The following is a 19,564-nucleotide window of genomic DNA, read 5'->3' as shown; positions in this document are numbered from 1 at the left end:
TAGTCACCGAAGGCTGTGAACATAGAGCTGTTTGCCAAATTGCACTCTAACTTTCATTTTTTTGTGTGTGTAAACTTTTACTGATAGCAATTTGAAGGCAGTCATTAGAGCCATCAGCCTTTGAATGAGCGATTTCAAGGGACACTTCAGTATAAATCTGCTCCTCTGCTATAAGAAATTATTCCTGATTTGCTCTGGGCTATGGAAAGCAATTACATGAATTTTGCACAATAACCTGTTTCTTTCAAACAGGAGTAGCACTTCTGGCCATAAACAGACAGACTCTTACTTCCAATGAATTGTGTAGGTGTGTAAACATACAGAAAAATGCTCTTTCAATTTGAATTTAATGACCAGAAAATGGTTGGAAGAAAATCATCATTTACAGTCAGGGCATGAGACTCTGGCTAGTCTTACTCCCTTCTGCAAGACAGCTGTTTTTGTGAAAACAGGCATAGCCTTTCCCATTAAGTCATAAATACTGCAGACCTTACTCCTCATCGGCTCCTAGGTTCCAAGATTTAGGAAAGGGTGTGATATTCGCTTTTGGAGCTCACCGTACCATAACTCACACTGCTCCAGTTTTCTTTCAAACTTCAGCTATGGTTTGTTGTTTGTTTTTGTTGTGTTTGTTTGTTTGTTTGTTTGTTTGTTTTTTCTATCCCAGATGCTCCAGAGCTGCTTTGTAGTCCCTGACTGCTGCTGAATTCATGCCCCAGTGATATAAATGTTAAAGAGATGCAACTGGTAACTCTGCCCAGCCATTAAAATGCCTTGTGTTGGCCTATTTCTAAGAGCTGCTAACAATGAATGTGTTGCCTCTTTCAAGCTACAGTGAAAATGCTTTAATCTTATTATCATTACTGTAAAAATAAGTCATTACTGATGTTCAAAGCTACAGTTATCTGCTCTCCCTGCCAGCCCATTCTACTGCATTAATATCAGTATATCTAAAATGAAGCTTTTACTCGTATGACTCCAGTGCCATTGAATCTGTTTGGAAATCCTGAGAGCAATTTCTTAAATAAAATCTGTGTGGGAAAAGCTGAGGAACTTCTTATTTACCTTCAGAGTAACATCCTTTAGGACTTTCTTACTGGGTTTTCTCAGGGTTGCCTCTGCAATTAGAGGACTTAATTGGTTTTAAATGAAAGCTGAGATTCCTGCGTTCCCCAGGAGCGGGAGTTTTCATTAAAACCACCGCCCAATATCAGGAAACTCACAATTAAATCCCTGAGCTGCAAAACGGTTTGCAAAGCCAGGCTGGGATAAGTGCAGCAGGAGAGCAGGCTCTCAGGCAGTGTGTGCTGCTGCAGCTGCCTCTGTTGTTGCTCAGCTCTGGGTATTTGCTGAGGGACACCAAGCTGCTCAAACCTGGGTTTTAACCAGGCTGCATTGATGCAGCCCCAGTGTATGTATTTGTGTGCGCCCATGTGAAGGAGCCGTGTAATTGCTGCACAATGACTTTTGTTGGTCTGCGTGGGGAAGGACCTGCCTGGGAGCTGGAAAAATGGACCGTGAAAGTTTCAGTTGCGTCTTCTGGGACTCTTGCAAAGGTTAAGCCAACAGCAAAGCGCTGCTTCCCAAACAGCAGCTGCATTGGGAAGGCAAAAATAATGCATTTTGTGTGTCCACCCTCCCAACCCAGCCAAGTAGAAAAAGGCTCATGAATTTTTCTCCCAACTGCTTGGCTTAGTTCAGTGACCTTCGCACAGCCTGGAAGAAGTTGTGGTATGCTGGGACATGGTATGATGTCTAACCAGCATGAAAGGGTTTCAGATCTGGTGGGGAGAGAGCTTTGCCTTTGCTTATTGCTCTTGTATCTCGCACTGGGAAGAGCATCAATGTTTAAAAATACCAGCCCAGCAGAAAAGGGCTGGCACATCAATAATGTAAATGCCCAGTTCTCTGATCCAGATGTCCAGGTGCATCTTTGCTTGATGAGTTACTGAAGGGCTCAGGCCCAGCCAGGAGTTCATTTGAAATTGTGACAATCAGAGAAAGGACTACTGGTAAGCCAGAAAGAAAAGCCACCAAGATCCAAAATTAATTACAAAACAGACATGCAGCTTTTGCAATCTGGGGCTGCCTGCTGGCTGAGAAGGCGCTTGGGCAGGTCCCCAGCTGCAGCCCCTCAAGGTCCCACCCTGCAGGTAGTGGTCCTTGCAGCCTCACCATGCTGAAATTTTGGATGGGTGACTGACCCCAGGTAGCTATTATTTCCCCCTTTTAGGTGCTGGAGAGAGATGGGCTTGTTCACTTTCTAAATAAGACCTAGTTGAAGTGCTATGTGTTTTCACTTGTGAACAAGCTTGGCGTGGTTATGCAGTAGTAACTGTTAGAAAACTTATAAAGCAATTTATCTGATCTGTCCTATCTTTAGGCCTGGTGAACCTAAAGACCGAGCTTTTCTCTAAGAACCAACACAAGAGCAGCAGCCAGATTTGTTCTCTCTCTTTTTTTTTTTTTTTTTCTTTTTTTTTTCCCAGCAGCTGTGCTACTTTTCCAGCTTAAAAGCAAAAACCTATTCCTTTGCTCCATGCTGCGCAGGTCTGCAGAGACGGTGTGCAGGAAGACGGGCAGCGGCTGGGAGTGCTTTCATTTTCCTGGGGCTCTGCGTGTGTGTGAACATCCTGGGGGGAGCCCTCTCGGGGAAGAGCTGCAGAGCCCCCGGCTGTGTGCAGCGCCGATAAGGAGATGAAACAATGGCTGCGACACTGAGAGCGCCGCACAATTACTTGGTGAGGATGTTACAGAGTCAAGTGCCTGCATGGAGAACAGCCACTTGCTCCTGAATGGTTAACTCTTTATTTTCCCATCCCTTTACACTGTTATTTAACACACGGCTTTTAAGGGCATCCAAGTTTGTGAACGCTAAGGGAATAGCACTTGTGTTTCTTGCTGCTTGTAGTGTGGTTCACGTTTCCGTGCTTCCCGGGCTAAGTGTACGGGAAGATTTAATCATGCTCTGGCAGAGATGGGAAAACTGAGATGTCCTTCTTTGAAATGCAGAAGTAGAGCCAAAAAAAGGTTCCAAAAGTTTTTGCATTGTTGATGTCTTGTTTCCTCATTAATACATATTTATATATGTATTAAATGATTATATATGTATTAAATAATTAATAATTAATTATTATTATTATTATTATATATGTATAATGTATTATATATTTGTATTTATATATGTATTAATAATAATTAATGTGGAGGGACTCCCACAGTGCTAATGGAATTACCCACCCCGATCTCCCATGTGCCAATGGCAGGGCACACTCTGGTTCTCTGCCCTGGCCTTAGTTCTGGGTGAGAAATTGAATTATTTGTTTTCTAATGAAAGTAAAAATAATTTCATTCTAGGTTTGACCTTCTTTTGTTGTTGTCAGTAGCGCTGAGGACTTTTAAATACCTTTTACTTAGGCTTGAGTTATAATTTGAAATGCAAATTGAAAACACTTTGATCTTTTTTCCCATTCCGATGCCAGCGATAGTCAGTGGTTTCAGTCAATAACCTCTGCATTTCTTTGTGAATAAAACAGGGTCCTGAGGTTCACCTACCTCAACTTAACTGTGCAAAATGCGTCCAAAAGAGCACCTCTGAAGAAGATACATTTCCTATTAGCGCCAGCTGCAGTGATGTGCCTGCAATGGTGAGGTAACGCTCTTGTCTTTCATCCACTGTGCTGCTGTATGGTGTGTGTGCATCGCTGGTTGAAGGAAAGGCAGGCATTTACTCCAGTACACAAAAAATGAGCTGTGCTCCTCTTGTGCACAAGCTGGGAGAAGCCCAACAACCTCAACTTTTAGGGTCAGGCAGAGATGGTGGTCCTTGAGGCTGTAGCAAAGACAAGGCATGGATCAGGCTTGGAGATAAGGTGGACAAAGGCTAAGTAAGAGAGGTACAGGCCACTTTGGGGACATCCTTCACCTGGGCTGAGCAAGGTGCTGTGAATGGTCAGGCTGTGTACACCTTCCCTACTTTAGGTAACTCCTCCGAGGAGAGGGTGCATCTACAGGGAAGGGAAACACAAGTACAGGAAACTGGAAGTGCGAGGCTCTGGGGATTAACGATGGAAAGCTGGTGTTTGTTCGGGGAGAAGAAAGCAAGCAGGAAACAGGAGACAACTAGGCTCCAGCTCCCTGAGCAAAACACTCAAGTTATAAATATTCTGGTTGCACACAGAGTGGGGGTGGTTGCACTGATCCCTTTTTGCTGTCTTTGTGGCAGTGTTGGTGCACTATTTGGGCTAATATCCTGGCAAACCCATGCAGGGTGTCTGAATACATTAGTGGGTGAGGTGCTGCGGGACAGGAGCAGTGTGTGTATGTGTTAAATCATCAGCTGGCCTTCTGATGCTGGGATTAGTGTCTTCCCAAAGAAGCCAGACCCCTGCACGAGACCACGGGCTCACCTTCACCCTTCTGATCAAGCTGGCACAGGGACCCCAGAAAAGTCACTTCCACTCCTCCCCAGCCCCAAAGCTGACAGGCAAGGGAAAACTAAGGCAGGAGGAGAAAAACTGGGGTGCTAAGACCCCAGGTGGGTGTAAGAGCTGGGGACAAAGCAACACAGCACTTCTCGATGTCACGCTTAAGGCACAGCACGTTCCAGAATTCAAGAGCAGAATTGTTATTGTTCCAAGAAGTCAGTGCCTGCAGCGAGCTCCACCTTTCCCTACCTCTTTTCCACGGCTCATTTGTCAGCAGGGGCGGGCACTGAGGTACAAGTGGAAGTCATCAGCTCCCTGGCTGGTGATAAATGAGCCCGAGCTCTGGTCGGCGGTTTGTAGGCTGCAGTTTGTGGAGTCGCAGGGACTGGCTGATTCCTGCCTGTAGTCAGCCCACTAGAAGGACAGCTTCTCTTCAGAGGGATCCCAGTGGATGCAACTGTGTGCTATGGGGTGCAGCCATGGAAAAGTGCAATCCAGCCTCTGGTTCAAATGCAAATTCATTTTAATCTGGAATAACTCTACCCTGGGAGCCACCTCACACGTGATACCAGGACTGCCGTTCTGGGAACATGCACTTGCTATTTGTACTGAAAGAACTATAAGATGAGCTTCTTTATGGCAGGAATAAAGTTTAGTGTAGAATATTTTCTAATATTTCACATTAGTGTAAAATATTTTTACTTCAAAAAACCAGGAGGAAGTCCAGCCTTGAAAGCAGTTACTTCAACCAATGAGGCTGAGTATTTTAGGAAAAACTTCCTGGGGTTCTCTACCTGCTCACTGCCAGCTGTGCCAGTGACACTGTCAATGCTAAAATCTATATTGAGCAGGCAGACTTAATGTCATTCAAAAGAAGGGTTTTTCTTGTTAAACTCTAGCTTTTGGCTTAATAAGTCAATATGTTTTTGATTAATCCCATTGTTTAGCTAATCAGGACTTTAAAACAGGCTGTATTTGTCCCTTGCAAAGATGGTATGGGAGTTACTGTATTGTTATGTCTGAACTATGATCATTTTTAGGATTAGGTTTCATAAAGGGAGAACAAGAAAGACATTAAAGCATGACTGGAGTGAGTCTGGGAAGGAGCTCCCAAGGGAACTGTGGGCTGCTAAGGGACCTGGGCTGTGAGAGAGCTTCTGGTTGGGATAATATGGTCTTCTTGGCCACGATTGGAGACAAATAACCCAAAGGGATACCTTTTCCTGTCTCTTCGATTCCTTCTTAATCACAGCTGCTTTGGAGGTAAATGCCTCCCTTTCCATGTGCACAGTTTCCAGTTCCAGTGAAACAATTAGCAATTTTCCTTAGATTACACTTTAAAGTGTATCATCTATTCATTATTATCTTATTTTGAAGGAAATGGGCCATTCATGGATTTTGAAATCACAATCCTTGATGATTTCTCTCTCTATGTGAATTCATTAGGCTTTATTTGATCAGCTACCTAATGCACACTATGATCTTCCCAAACAGCAATTGCACAATAGGAAAAACAGACTCTGCAGACGTGAGGAAAAGCACCCTGGACAGCAGTCTAGGCACAGTTCAATTCTGCAGAATCAAAAATCAAACACCAATAGTTTAGGTAAATTGAAGCTGAAAGAAAGTAAAATCACTTTGTAGACCCAGGATAAATGAAAAGCCAATATGAATACCAAATTGACCCTGCTCCAGGAGAGAATAATTTGGCATGATGTATTTGCCACCTCTGAATGTGTTGCTTACAGACAGATTAAGTGGTGTGCTCGGGGGGAAAAAAAGAACAGGAGGCGAATATAAAGTCATGAGAAAATAAGGGTCTTGATCCAAATGCAACCCTCAGATCATTTTGGAGCTGATAAGCTTCTGGGTAAGGGGAAGCAGCATCAGCATAGAAAGCTGCACGAATTCTCCTGGTAGGACTGTTCCTTTATGCAGAAATTATACAGCTATCAACACCGATTTTAGCACGGCAGCTCAGGGAAAGCATTAATGAGCATGGGACAAGTAGGATTGAGAGTATGAGAAATGAAGAAAAACTACCTAGTGGGGGGAATGCGTAGCGAAGGGCATATCCTGGTTTTGGTGGAGTTATTGGAAATGTTGTTGTTATTTAAAAAAAAAAAGGGGGGGGGGGGAGGGAGGAGGCTTTTTTTTTTTTTATCAGCAATCTTGTTAGAGAGACACGTAGACAAGCAGCACATCTCAAATGCTCGGAGAGGCTGGATTCTTCACCCACTGCCCTGAGACCCCCAATCAGGAGTGGTTTCATTCATGAAGCCTCACTGCCAGGGCTCGTTATTGAAGTAAGGGTTCTCTTTTCTCATAATTACGTGGTGCAGACATCCCTAGTGCTCTTCAGCTCATCATGCCTGGCTCATGTTCCCTTTGAGCTAAGTGCAAATTCCTAAAAATCCAGCTGTTCATTAAATTTTCAAGGTAGGAAGATGCTGACCTGCTGGGTGGGTGCACAAATGAGATAGCTACATGGGAAGCCAGGGTGGTAGGAGCAGGAGATTGTACCTCTTAGTTACCATCAGGTCTCAGGGGAGCTTTGCCACCAAATTCCACTAAAATGAGAGTTTCAACCTTTAAAAGAACAATTCAACTGCTTGTTACGTTAAATAAGCTAGCAAAGATCGTATCTTAGTCTCTGACAGGGCTACGTTTGGGTGAAAACCATGCTGAATTATTTATTTTGTTATTAATGTCACATGCAGCGCAATAAGGAGAATTATATGGGCTGCAGAAGTGAACAGCACCAGGCCAGGCTCAAACAAATGGAATTGTTATTCCTCAGTGCGAGTCGTGGGCTCCTGATGCATCCAGGAGAGGAGAAGTGAATGGAAATCAATGGAGAGGTTCACACCTGACTGACAGCCCTTAAATAATGTAAAGGGTCTCCCAGCACACAGGCAGGGTTGTATAAAGCATTAACATTCAAGACTAGGGAAAGACTCGCAGGAAAGTATTTTGGAAGTTTTGTCCTTGTAGCTGCAGAGCTCAAAGATCCAGAGAGGAACATACCTAGAGAGTGGGGTGGGAAGCTCAAATCATGCAGGAGAATGAGAAAAGAGAGAAATTTAAATTGGTCCAAATGAAATCCTGTTGAAAATCAGCCTTTGGTAAGCCTGCAGGGGTCTCATGCTGCAGGGTAGCTGATGGAAGAGCCCAGCACAGACAGGTCTGTAGGGATGCAGGCACAGAGGATTTGAGGTTTGGGTGCTTCCAGTGGTTTTCTGCTCTCAGTGATGCTGCTGAGCCTGAGCTCCCGAAGCAGGAGTCAGCAGCAGCCATGCAGAGCTGTGTTAAGCTATCTGAGGGCAGCCTAATACAAAAAGATGACTTCAGAATAAAACAGGACATGGCTAAGAAATATTTGCCAGGGAGAGCACAGAGCCCTGCGATATGTATTTTCCTGTCCCCTTATGTAAAGAGTTAATATTAAAATATGAGGGCTGCTATCAAGAAGACAACTATGGCTTGATTTTCAGCCTACAGTAAAAGCCTGATTTTAGAGCCTCCCCAGGGAGTCTGACAACTATCCTTATGGTTAGATAGATTTCCCTGGTAGGTCATATAAGTCTTCCTTACTATCAGCATGTTCTTTTACTCCTCACCCTTCCTGCAAAGTAAGAGCTCCAGGGTTTGGATATTCTGCCTACCTCTTGTCAGCTGTACCTAGCACATCTGGTTCAGGGTTGCAGTCATGCTCTCTGCTAGCTCTGCAAGCCTGGGCATGGCTGTATATTCCTTTCAGATGTACACAGACTGTATGGCCTGTGTGCACGCATTCTTTCTGAATTTGACAGGTCTGAATTTGGCATTTTTGATCCCAGAAATAGGTAATAAATGGAGCATTGATTTGTAGCTGTCCTGTGTGCTCAGAGCAAATGTTGCAAGGGAAACAGTGAAAAAGTCTGTGAACAGTAAGATGAACATGCTTCCCCCCAATGCCTGTGAGCAGGCTTTTGAATTAATTCTGCTGGATGATGGTCAAGGATGTGAGGAAATTCTTGATATGGTTTTAACCCTCGTGGGGATTGCACAGGTGTGGTTGTGAAGAAGTATAACTTTTCAATTTATACAGAAGTTGCCTATAGAAAGGGACACATAGAGGTGCTTCATTCTTATGGCTTCTTTTTAAATATGAAAATCTAGATAAAGGGAAAGCCCGTATATATATGTACATACATACATACACATGGATTATATTTGATGTCTAAATCAATGGCAGGCTTTCTGTGGAACCTTTAGTGTACAGCAATTTACGCAGCCACGTAATCTATTCAGTTTTCTGTTTTGTCATCTATGAAATTGGGAGAAGCAGCCTGAAAATTATGTAACAGTGATAAATACTTTAGTGTAACAGTGATAAATACTTTAGTGACTATGGTGCTGAGCCACAACTGTAATAAGGTAACAAGGTGGTGAAATTTTTGTTTATTAATCTCTTTTCTGCTTTAATGGTTAATGTTTATGACAACAATATCTGAAATGCACTTGTTTGTTTTTAAGAAGCTGAGGAATCCTTTGTCCTATAGTGAGAGCTAACAGCCAGCAGGAAAACAAGAAGAACTTTTCATGCAGCTTCAGTGAAAACATGTCTGTCGGTTCATGGAGGTCAGGAGCTTGCCCTTGCGTGTCAGTCTGCGAACAGGCTGGGGTTGTGCAGAATAAGCTGTGTGCTGTAACAGTGAGACATGGACTGTGAAAAGACAAATCAGCCAGCACTGACTTCTGACAGCCAGGAACAAGGTAATGAAATCAATGAAGTTATTTTTGCAATGGTACAAAAGTTTAATTAAAAGCATACTGGACAAAATTCTGCTTGGTTTTGGTCCCAAAAGCCACTAAACAGCCCCCTACTCTGATAGCGCTCTTTGCTTTAGTCTGCTCAGCCCCTCTGACTTTCTGATGGAGCTGCGCAGAGTCTCTCATCTTTTCCCAGGCTTTCTTCTCTTTTATCTGCCACCCACCGGTCTCTTCACTTGATCCCGTTCTCCCAGCTGGATGCTCTTAAGTTCAGGTTTGATTTTGGTGCCTCTAGGCTGTGGGATAGATGGTAAGCACAGCAGCAGCTGTGCGGTGCTGAGTCTCTTGACCTTTCCAGTAGCCCTGTGTTTGATGAGAAGAAGCTGCAGATGAGAGAAGCAGGAGGGTCTCTTCACTGCTACCTGTCTGGAAATTGAGAGCAGCTCCCTTTAACGATGAATTTCATGCAGCTAGCAGCTGCCTTTCACTGGATTTAATTGACTGGGTCTCATTGTTATTTATTTTCATCCTAATTTCTGTGTCACTGTGTGCATGTCGTACACCATGTGTGATGTATTGCTAGAAGTCATTTGAAGTGTTCTTCCCCCAAACCCCAAATCATGAACAGAGATACCAAGCTGCATTGGGGTGGGGCACCACAGCCCACAGAAACCTATCAGAAATGCTCTAGAGGGTGAGGATTTCAAAAATTTGCCATGCTGCTCGGAGAGGTGTGCTCTAGTGTTGTTACTTCCCTGAGTAATCGCTCAGTATTCTTACAGCAATATATTTTCCTGTCCAACAGAAAGCCTGTTTTCACAGCAACCCCAGCGGGCACTCAGCTTCTCCAGTACAAAGCGCCTTCCAGCAGAGGCACATTGGTGTGTAGTTTGAACTTTGGAAATGTGTTTTACAGAAAGAAGATCCTGCTGTACAATAGGATGCCAAACCAAAAATAAGGTATGCTGTGGGCTCATTAACTAAGACTCCTTTGTAATCAACATCCATAATGCTTTGGTTTCCCCTGTTGTTTTCCCTTTCTTTTGTCTACACATCCACTTTTGTTTAAGGGAAAACATAAAGATTTTATTGAGAAGGAAAAGAATACAGGTGCAGGTGGGTGGATATTAAAAGATATTTTTAGCCTGGTGTTTGAGGAAGATATTGTTACCACTGCTGAAAACAACTGAAAGTGAGTGGATATGAGCTTCTCTGAGGCTGGGGTGATCCAGACTTGAACAGCTGCCAGATGCTTGCTGGGGCTCTCTGCAGAATTTGCATCCAGTGACTTTGGTTCCTTCTCATGCTGAGGGAGAATGGAGGAAGGCAAGGGATCCCCCACCATTTGTCTGGCCTCTTCTTGTTCTTTCGCTTAAATATTGCTTCTGTTGTAAAAGTCACAGAGGCTGCTGCTCCCAAACCTTCAGCCTCCTGATCCATTGGTGTATGGGGATGGGCTGAGAGCAACCCCTGCCTATGGTGGTGGATCCTGAATGCATCATCCTGCCTTAGGCTGGCTGGGGATCAGATATTGGAGTGATTTGTTCACACTGAGAAAACACACCTTCATCTCCCAGGTGTCTTCTGGCTGCTGGAGTCACCACAAAAACTGCAGCAGAAACAGCTACTACAATGCAAAAATAGGATGATTCCTCTAAATAAACCTTCAGATGAAAGAATGGGAGACAGACAGTATGAACCAGTACAGCCCAGCATTAAACCAAAACCAACCAACCAAACGAAACAAACAAAACAACAACAAAAACCACCCAAACCAAAAAAGAAACCTAAATGTCAAAGTCTTTATGAAAGGCTTGGCCAGCAAAGCTCCAAAGCAAATCATAATCCAGTAATTGGTGGCTCTCTACAGCACCACTTCTATTTCTTGAAGCAGTAAATTTATCTTTGCATCCCTGTTTAGAGAAAATCTCAGGGTCCTGCTTGCCTTTTCTAAAACATGAGTAACAGCAAAAGAGGATGGCAATGCCTCAGCATGTCCTTGGACAGCATGGGCAACAGACCTTACTCAAGGTCTTCTGGGATGCACTGCTACATAAAAAAAAAAAAAAAAAAAAAAAAAAAAAAAGGCCATTATTTCTGCTTCATTTGTGTCAGCACATAAAGATAAGACAGTGTAAGGCAGTGTTCAGAAGGAGTTAGCTTGCCTGCGTGAGCACATTGCAGTTATCCTTAAAGCATTAAAGCAAAGGTCAGGGTGGGATTGAAGCGGAGATGGAGAGGAAAACAGAAGCAGGTAAGCCCTGCTTAGTGGAGAGTCTTTTTCACTGTGCTGGGGATTGGCAATGATACATTTCATTTTTCAGGTTTGGGGAGCTGTAAGAGTGAAGACAGGGCCTAGGATAAGGTATCAGCCCAACCTTAATCTGGAATTCATGGAGACCAGCGGTCTGGTGAGAGTTTGCTCTTAGAAGTGCACGTTAGTTTTAGCAGGACCAGTGCTGGGAGAGTTGATCCAGCTGTATGTGATGTTACAGCTGTCTGAGATTGTAGGAATGAGGTGAAGAATAGCTTTAGAGCTTGTGGTGGGGCAAAGGAGGCTGGATACCTTTTCTGCAGTGTACAGGATTTTTTTTGGCAAAGATGGAGCAGCATGCAAGGGAATGTTGCAGGGGGGTGAGTTTAGAAAGCAAAGAAACAAAATGTAGGCACTGTAATTCATTTGCACAGTGAATCTTCAAAATCAATTTCAAACTGAAGGGAACAGCTTCATCTTGTAGTCACAATTATTTGAAATCAGCTCTTTTTTTCTCTCTCTCTCTGCTGCTGCTGGGGACCCAACCATGTAGCGATGGTTTCATTTCATCTGCGTGATTTGGGGAACCAAAGGGACTGTGTACTCCACAGCTTATTACTTGTAAGACATCTGCAGAAAGTGCTTTTCATTTGTATTCTGAAATCAGCTTCCTTAACTGCAAGACTCTGCTGTGGCATTGGCACCTGTAAAAGAAAAACAAGCCATAGCTTTTGATTTACCTGCTGATTTAATAATTGTTTTCTCCATGTAATGGAACTGTGTCCCTGGAAGAGATGCAGGGTGTTCTGGTGTTTCCTACCTACCCAGTAGGTTGTATTTTAAAGGGAAATTGGGAAATGTGACAGATCCCCACACTTCCGTGCTCCTGCTGCAGATCTCCAGGAAAACTGAGGTACTAAGGGGATGTTGGGTTTTGCTGGAGCCCCTGGGTCATTTTGTAAAAATCTCTTTTCCTCTTTCATGGTGTTTTCCTACTGATGTCCCTCCCTCTTCCCCTCTCCAGCTTTGGTGATATCTGCCCCACAGAGGTGGCAGAACCTCGATATGTTTAAGACTTTTTGTTCATGTGAGGTGTGGCAAATGGTGTCCACCCACTGTCTGAGGTCCCATCCAGGTCATCAATATTAGACCTGCCCTAATAAGAGCCACACTCCCCCAACCTGGCAGCAGCTCTGAGGCACTCCCTTGGTGCTTTCCCTGTGCAGGTGAAACACATGGCCCTGGTGAAAGTTTGGGGCAGAGGGGGGCTGCTGCCTGTGGTCTCATGGTCCCTCATCACACTGCTTGTTTTCTCGATGGGAAGAGTAATATTCTGGGGCAAAGGCATGGCTTCACGGCAGCAGCAGAGAAATTGCTCTCCTTTCTGACTAGTCCTTCAAGGAAGATCTCTCAGATCTAACTCTCCAGGGGCTAAAATCAATGCAGGAGTTAAGCAGCGTGGCTTGGCTATTTGGATAAAATAGCCTAGTTTTGATTAGGTAGGGAATCGTAGGATAAAGGGATTTCTTTTTCTCAGAACCGGGCACAGAATAGCAATGTGAAAAGCTGGATCAAATAGCTAAAGCCAATATCTTCCCCCCGAGGCTTTCTTTCAGTTTCTTTGTAGCACATCAACTTAAAAGAGACTTAAACTCCGGTTTCTGAAGGTTGCAGAGTAGGGGGTGAAAGCAGCAAAAGAAAAAGAGTTCACAACTGCAGCCTCTTAGGAAATTGTGGTAACAACCTGTCATCCTCAGAGTTAGGGCCGATAATGCTCCAGCCTGTCCTTGGGCCTCTCGGTCTTTATCTAAATTATCAGCTAGCATGTCTGAAACGTGACGGTGTGTGACACTTGGTGCAATACACTTGGTACTCAGGAAGGCAACACGGGTAGAAGTAGGGGAAATAACGCTGTTTTGCTGTGTTTTGCTCCTGATGTGTTAATCCTCCCCATCCCACTGAGCTGCTCAGTCTGTCAGCTATGTTCATGCATTCAGGACTGAGAGGCTGATGTGTGTATTTTTACACACCTGCAGACATATCTGTCCTCACTGTGCCAACTTACTTCTTGAAGTATGTTTGGAATCAAAAGTGGAGAACAGGTACAAAAAGCTTATTTTAGCATCTCCTATGTTAAGGAGATATTTCTGCTAAATGATATGGTGATATGTGCCCCTATATCCCCCAAAATAGGTGAAAACATCAGCCTTTGTGTCATCTGTGTATTAATTTACTATAGTACACGTGCTGCTGGGCTACCTGAAATATACGGAAAGAAACAACTCAAACACCCTCACAGAGGTGACAAGAACAAAAAAATTTAGAAATAATTCCTTCATGGGGGCAGGGGCAAGGAAGGAAGGCTCAGTTATTCTGTCAGGTATACTTGAGTTTTTTGGTTGTGTGTTTTTTTTTGTTTTGTTTTGTTTTTTCAAAAAATCTTGTAGAAATGTCTTTGCTTAAAAAGAAAAACTGTTTTATTAAAAGTACTCCTCTGTAGAATTAATATTTGCCCATGAGAAAAACAGCCTCCTCTAATTTTGACTGCTTATCCCTGCTCCCTTTATCTCTTTCTGTAAAATCCTACACCCACTGAGCTCACATAAAATTATATGATGCTTGAGTCCCTGACTTCCTAAGTTCAACACAAAGAAGGAACCTGAATGCTGCTGCAGAATGCCTGACTGCTGATGTCCAGAATGTCTTATGTGAAATACAACTTGGAAAGTAGCCACACTTTCCTCAGTAAAAGAAAAAAAGAAAGGAGGGGAAAAAAAATTACTTTGCGTTCCTGCAAAGATGCAAACCCTAAGGGTTCCAAGAGAAGATGCATGAATGAGCAAATTTTAATAATTTGAGGATCTCATTGTTTCTAAACGTGTTGGGCTTTGGCACCTTGTTTCATTACGTTTTTTTTGTTGTTGGTTTGGTAGTTTTGTTTTATTCTAAAATCACTGGCTGGTGGCACTGAAGTGTATCTATTGTGCTATGACACTAAGGTAGGAAGGTTGATGTAACGGAGGAGATTTGGGAGTTATATGGTCTTTCTGCTTTAGGATCGTTTTCTCCCGACCATGTCAGTAGATGGGGCTGGTTTCTGCAAGTTCTGCAAGCCCCTGCAGACACGTGCTCCAGTCGTGTCCCCTGCTGTTCCCAACAGGGTTTCAGGACATTGCCACCACAGGATAGCTGTGTCCCTCTGTTTGCTGGGGAGATACTTTTCTATTTCTCTGCTAGGGCACTGCAAAAGGCACCATGAGCCATTGCCCACCTTCCAGGGTGTTCCTCTCCTTGGGGGAAAAAAAAAAAAAAAAAAGGGGGCTCCATCTGGGATGAAGGATACATCAGTTGTGGCAGTGTTCTTGAATCACTGCCACCAGCAAGGAAGCACCAAGCTGCATCCATCACTGCTTTCCATAGCACTGCATTTCTCCTCTCGTTCAGCTGCCCCATGCTCCTGTAAACCTTTTCTGTACAGGCTATTGCTCTCGTGCTGGCATGATGCATTTTTAACGAGCTCTCTTCCAAAGACCACAAGGTACCTCTGTAGCCTTAAGCAGAGACCTTGACTTTTTTTATTATATCTTTTTTTTTTTTTTTTTTTTTTTTTCAAACTGTGCAGAGAAAAATGCTCTAGTACTCTGAGCAGTACTGACAGCATGATCCTGGCTGAACAGAAGATGAATCAATGGGTAAGCGGTTCCTTTTGCAGTAAAAAAGTGTTAAATTCGTCGAGCCTTGTGCCGCTTTGAAGCTTGCAGGCATGACATTTTTGGTGTTTTTATTACATTTTATTTTTTGTGTGTTTGAGCTACTGCTTAGTCAAGTAGATGCTGTCAAATCCTGATAAAGCAAACTCCAACATCCTACAGTTAAATGATGATATAATGCAACACGCACAAACTGTGAGCTTTTTTTTTTAAAGTTGTTATTTTTCCTTTTTTAGTCACTTAGGACATCTTTTAAATACATCTGAGAGTTTAACTGCAAGGCTGTCACTGCAGTTTACAAACAAGCTTAGGTAGTTACTTAGTTAACTCAAAATGATTGGAGAAATGAAGACAACTTGTGATTTCCAGCATTCTGTACTTGCAAGACAGCCAGTATTTCAATCAGAAGAAATTTTGCTTTAATGTGCTTCATCTTCTCCACGTTCTGATGGAGAAAAAAAAAAAAAAAATCAAATGATTTTGATACTCAGTGCTTCAGATGAAAGATTGCCTTTTCAGGTAGTATAATTTCAGCTGTATATCATGAAGGGTAATGTTTATCATGCTGTCTTGCTTTGGAAAATCTAGTCTAGCCTAAATAATTTCCGTGCCACATCACCTTGAAATATTTCAAAACAGTGTGCCATGAAAAGTTCATCGTGAAGTATTTGGCTTCTGCGCTACAGGCTCCTGGGCTCTCATTGCCATAGAACCCAGGCACCTTCCAGCAGCACATCTGCCTTGTTTTGTTTGTTTTCACATCCTTCCTTCTGGGGAAAATGCATGTGCAGCGGTGTGGGTGGTTTTCATTAGGTTTCTCCTTAAGGGAGTGGTTTGATATATATCTATAATTATTCGTTTTTTATTACTAATGAAGATGCATTCTTCTGGATTTCAGGGAGAAAAGGCAAGGTGGAAGAAATAAGTGCAAGTGTTTGGAGTGGTGCATGGAGATGTTTGGAGATGTCTGGCTGGTGTTGTTTTTTCTCAGACTGATCTGCAGGAATTGCTGACCTCACTGGGAATGTTTGTGCCAGAGGAGAAGCTGTGCAAGAGCTTTAGGCTTGGTTTCATTCTTACCTGCAGAGGTTTGTGACTGTCCGAGGGGAGATTTTCTGGCTGACACACCGCAGCTGAGCAATTCAGCAGGGTAGGGGCTGAGCAGGTTCACCCTGTCCCATGGGCCAGGCCTGGCAGTGGTGTGGGTGTGGGTAGCTGGCAAGGACGAGCTCTGTGCTATGTACAGAAGTGGTGCTGCTTGTCCCTCTGTAGGAAGGGGATGACCAGTTTTCTGCAGCCTGAAATTTCAGCTCTGATGTGTAAAGCCCATCTCCTTCTGCTGGCTCATGTGTCAGTAGCTTCATGTTGTCTGCGTTGCTAACTATTGCAGTTGCTCGCTATTAACTCGTCAAAGGAGATAAGAGGATCTCGTTACAAAGAGCTGCACTATCCATTACTAAAGCTGCTCTTTCAGATGAGATTCATTTTACACTGGAATTTTACACCACCAAGCAGACTGGATGGAGGCACAACTAGTTGAATTGTCCCTAAAGTCAAATCAATTTGCCAGAGGAATGAGGAGCTTTAATAAAGTTGGTGTTAAGCTACTGTGGCTGTGCATCTTCACTCCACACTGGTCCTCCAGCCGCTGGCACAGGCATGCTCTCAGCTCCACTGCAACATCTTCACACAGAAGTCACGGCTCTGTCCCTTGATGGTGACAGTCAGCCACTGGCATTGCTGCCTTGTAAAATGACCTAATGCACAAGTTAATCTGGGCCTATTCTTAAATCCACTGCTGCCTTAGTAAGCAAGCTGAACACAAATTATGAGCACCCTTTGTTCTTTCAAGATCTGCCAGTACACACTGGTTATGGAATAACTAGCTCAAATGGGCATTTTCTGATCAGTTCTGACAAAAAGTTAGTGTATAATGTAAAGCAGTTCCTACACTGGGAGCTCCTAGATTCCTAAACCTTCTGTGCAATATCCAAAGCAAATTTCTTTCCAGGATAAACTTTTAAAGTTGTATGTATTTCTCAAAAATCACGTAAGGAATATCTGGTGATGATAGGACAGACAACTGTCAGCACAATTGTGAGGAAGAATGGGAACACTTCTGGATCGGCAGCAAAAGGATAAAGACCATCACAGGCAATCAGTCCTAAAAGACAGGGAGCAGAGGGAAGACAGGAATGAATATAAAGGCTATGCAGGCACAGGTATATCAAACCTATCATAAGATCAGTAAGAAGGGGTTTGTTTACAGGGGATGTAAACCATGAATCAAGAGTGGCTCTTGTTGGTATGCTCTGTAGGGAGCAGGAAAGGTGCCCTCTTGTTTGCTGCCTTCCAGCTCAGGGTCAGCTAGATGTCTCCGTGGATGCTTTACAATTTCCAGCTGGAGGACACACGCTGAGCTTGAACTTAAACTTTGGACTGACTCCTGCTGCCTCTCCAAAATGTTTGAGTGTGTATCAAAGAGCTTCCAAGACTGCACTGGAAACAAGAAATGGTTAAAAGCCATTGAGAAAGGAAATTGCTGTTTAACTAATCTCAATCAAAATTCACCCTTGATGAAGTGCAAATTTGGAACCACCTGCAGTGGGCACCAAATTGTCTTTCAGAGTCTCTTGGAGCTTTAGGTACTTCTGATGTGTCCTTCTCAACAGCATTGTCATGTGCCTGTTATTTCTGCTGCAATTCACTGCTTCAGAGTCTGAGTCCTCAGGTCAGGGGGGATTTTGTCACTAATGCGAGGACAGACACAGCCTTCAAAAGCTCTTCTTGTTGTTTCTTTTTTTTTTCTTTTTTTTTTAATACTTATTAACAGAAGGGAAAAAAAAAAAAAAAAGCTGAAACTTGCAAACAAAATGGTAAGAGCAGAATCACATGTGTCTTTTGATCATGATTATGCTTTCAGAAGCACATTGGCATAATGAAGAGATAATTACTAACTATGCTGGGTTCTGTTTTCACACATTTATGACGAATAGGCATGGGAGGGGGTAGGCTGTCACTGATTTTAGGCAAAGCCCTTCAGTAGGTACGAAGGAACTTAAACACGGATAGGAAAACAGTTCAGCCTTCATAGCCTGCCTCCACATTTCCAGCAGGACTAAATTTACCGATCAGCAGCAAATGAAGAGCATGGAGCTGCATAAGCAGTGCCCAGCCATTACAAGGCTTTGTGGCAGCATAATAGCAAGGTGTAAGTATCGAAATACCAGGAGTCTCAAACAAAGCAGCTGCAATAGCAGAAAGCTTTCTATCAACTTAGCTGCCCTTTTTGCACATGCACTCAGGGTATGAAGTCTTCTACCCCAATTTAATTATTTGCCATGGTTATTGTGTGATGGTCCCATGCAGATCTATAGTTCTACAAGTCAAGGGGAACTTGGTCTTGAGGGCCATCACAGGGCAGTAATGCTGCCGTTGGATAAAAACTTCCAGCACTTTCTCTTGCTCCGACACTTCAATTCAATGTTGAAAGACATATCCTCTGCTGAACAAATTTGAAGGCCAGGGACCTGAAGCTGACACCTCCCTGCACAACTAGAGCCGGATTTTCAGACCTGTAATTAGCATCGGGTAGCCTCTTGGCATGCAATTGAAACACATTTTCTCATTTAAACTCACCCAGGCTGACTATTTTCAGTGATACAAGCATGTACATCCCATGACCAGTCTTATGGGTTTGCTCCAGATTGTGCTAATTACTCTTCCAGGTGGCTATGAGTTAATTAGAAAGCTATGTGTTTCAGGGTGCATGGTAGCCACACATAAATAAATCATTATTGAACACAGAGTGCACAGATATTTGATGTGGCAGAAATCCTTTGACTTGCACAGGAGAGCTGAAATGCGTGTATTATTACTGACCACATGCATTTTATTTTTACATTAATTGGTCTCATCCGGGTTTGGGTTTTGGAGGGCTGAGGGTAAGAGGCTTGATCTGGAGTCATCAGTTGTTACTCATCGTGGCCCAATTTCTATTTCATTAGGTTTCAGGCCAGCCTGTAATGTGTGAGGTATGACCTTCCCTCAGATGCTAAAAGGGCGCTGTGCCTGCCTGGGTTGGGACATCTGGTAGGGACGATACGAAGCCAGCAAGGCTTCCCGTTGGTAAGGCACCACCCATGTCCTCTGACCTTGAGCAGCAATTCCATGCCTCTCAAGTGTTTTCTTCTTGCTCATCGCCCTCAAAGGCTGCCCTAGCACACGGATGGCCCCTGCTTGATGAAGCATGGGGGAAGGCCACCAGAAGCGGGTGGCAGCTGTCCCTGGTGGTGTGTGACAGGCTGAGATCCCGTGCCACTGCTGAGCAGGGAGCAAGGCATGTGCTCTTTGCTCCTAGTGCCAAACCTGCAAGTCCCTTAGCTTCAGGGAGCCTGTCCCCTCCACGGATATCTCAT

The 19,564-nt window shown here is 43.7% G+C and overlaps 1 protein-coding gene across 4 annotated transcripts in view; it reads left to right on the top strand.

The window, feature by feature from the left end:
* LOC311433228 (uncharacterized protein) overlaps positions 1-16,754 on the top strand; it is an 81,053-nt gene extending 64,299 nt beyond the window's left edge. For all 4 annotated transcript variants that reach the window (XM_084512149.1, XM_084512148.1, XM_084512147.1 and 1 more), the window contains 4 exons: positions 8,946-9,185; positions 9,988-10,142; positions 15,059-15,128; positions 16,045-16,754. The gene's annotated coding sequence lies outside the window, so the exon portion shown is untranslated. The remainder of the gene's footprint in view (positions 1-8,945; positions 9,186-9,987; positions 10,143-15,058; positions 15,129-16,044) is intronic.
* The last annotated feature ends 2,810 nt before the right edge of the window (positions 16,755-19,564 follow it).

The sequence above is a fragment of the Aythya ferina genome (assembly GCF_964211825.1).
Source record: "Aythya ferina genome assembly, chromosome: 3".
In the NCBI taxonomy this organism is placed as follows: domain Eukaryota; kingdom Metazoa; phylum Chordata; class Aves; order Anseriformes; family Anatidae; genus Aythya; species Aythya ferina.
This window is presented reverse-complemented; position numbering and strand designations above follow the sequence as displayed.